At 37.6% G+C, this 1,639-nt stretch overlaps 1 protein-coding gene across 1 annotated transcript in view; it reads left to right on the top strand.

The window, feature by feature from the left end:
- The window catches only part of LOC123482007, a 1,501-nt gene extending 1,309 nt beyond the window's left edge, over nt 1-192 (top strand). The window contains exon 2 of the mRNA XM_045207994.1: nt 1-192. This exon is cut by the window's left edge and continues 70 nt beyond it. The gene's annotated coding sequence lies outside the window, so the exon portion shown is untranslated.
- Nucleotides 193-1,639: the final 1,447 nt, after the last annotated feature.

Here is a 1,639-nt window from a genome sequence, read left to right as displayed (position 1 = left end):
CTACGTCCCAAATGGCATCCATTCCCCTATAAAATGCCCTCCTTAAAGAAGTGCACTATGCAGGGCATCGGCTGCCAATTGGGATGCGGGCCATGGATTTGAGGGTTTTGTATGTTGACCAGCCAAGTCTCTTCGGTTCTGTTCTGTTCTGTTCTGTTCTCTTCTGTTCTGTTCTGTCATGCCACTTGTATACTGCTGTCTGTTCATATTGCAGATGGCTTGCGAAAGTATTCACCCCCCCTTGGCATTTTTCCTATTTTGTTGCCTTACAACCTGGAATTAAAATTGAGTTTTTGGGGGGTTTGTATCATTTGATTTACACAACGTCTATCACTTTGAAACTGCAAAATATTTTTTTGGGTGAAACAAACATGAAAAACTTGAGCGTGCATAACTATTCACCCCTCCAAAGTCAATACTTTGTAGAGCCACCTTTTGCAGCAATTACATGATGATCATGAGTCACATGATCTCAGTATATATACACACCTGTTCTGAAAGGCCCCAGAGTCTGCAACACCACTAAGCAAGGGGCACCACCAAGCAAGCGGCACCATGAAGACCAAGGAGCTCTCCAAACAGGTCAGGGACAAAGATGTGGAGAAGTACAGATCAGGGTTGGGTTATAAATAAAATATCCAAAACTTTGAACATCCCACAGAGCACCATTATTAACTGCATTATTAAAAATGGAAAGAACACTTTCAGTTATTTGAAAAGGAAATCATCTCCCAAATATCACTATTTCTAAAACAAGCCATAGAAAGTTGGTTGCAATTTCAATTTAATCCTCCAGAAACGACAGAACAAATAATGCAACAAATATTGTGGTTAAACTCAAATATACTAATTGACAAAAAAACTTTTTTTTTTGACAAAATGTTTACAAAAGGTATAATCTTCGTAAATGATATCTTCGTTAGGACTGGTGGAGTTATGTCGCACATGCAGCTAACAAAAACATATGGAAATGTCTGCTCTACCCAAAATTACAACCAAATAATTGCAGCATTACCGCAAAAATGGAAGAGGAAAGTGGAAGGGGGAAAAAGTAAGGAACTTGTCTGTCGGCCTTGCATTAAAGAACATAATTGGTTAACGAAAATTGTGATAAATAGAAAAGTATACCAATTTCATTTAAGGACCAAAGGATTGACAGCCGTCCCATTTAGATTGCAAAATAGTTGGGAAGTGATTTTTAACGTTCCGGTTCCATGGCAGGAACTGATACGCAAAACGACGCCGGATTCAAAACGTACAATGTTTCAATTTAAATAATTATACAAAATTCTTGCTACCAATAGAATGTTATTTATATGGGGGATACAATCTTCCCAGCTCTGCAGATTTTGCTGTGAAGAGACAGAATCATTAGATCATTTGTTTTGGTTCTGTCCATTTGTAGCTTGTTTTTGGACACAGGTCCAGGAATGGCTGAAGGATTGGAATATTTACCTGGAGCTAACCTTGCAGATAGCACTACTGGGTGATCTGAGAAGTCATAGTCAATCGATCAATAATATAATAATACATTTAGCAAAAATGTTTATTTTCAATTCACAATCTGTAGAAACAATGAGAAAAGAAAGGTTCAGAACTTTTGTGAAACATCACAGTACAGTTGAAATATATATGGCAA

Source organism: Coregonus clupeaformis, chromosome 27 (assembly GCF_020615455.1).
Source record: "Coregonus clupeaformis isolate EN_2021a chromosome 27, ASM2061545v1, whole genome shotgun sequence".
NCBI lineage: Eukaryota > Metazoa > Chordata > Actinopteri > Salmoniformes > Salmonidae > Coregonus > Coregonus clupeaformis.
This window is presented reverse-complemented; position numbering and strand designations above follow the sequence as displayed.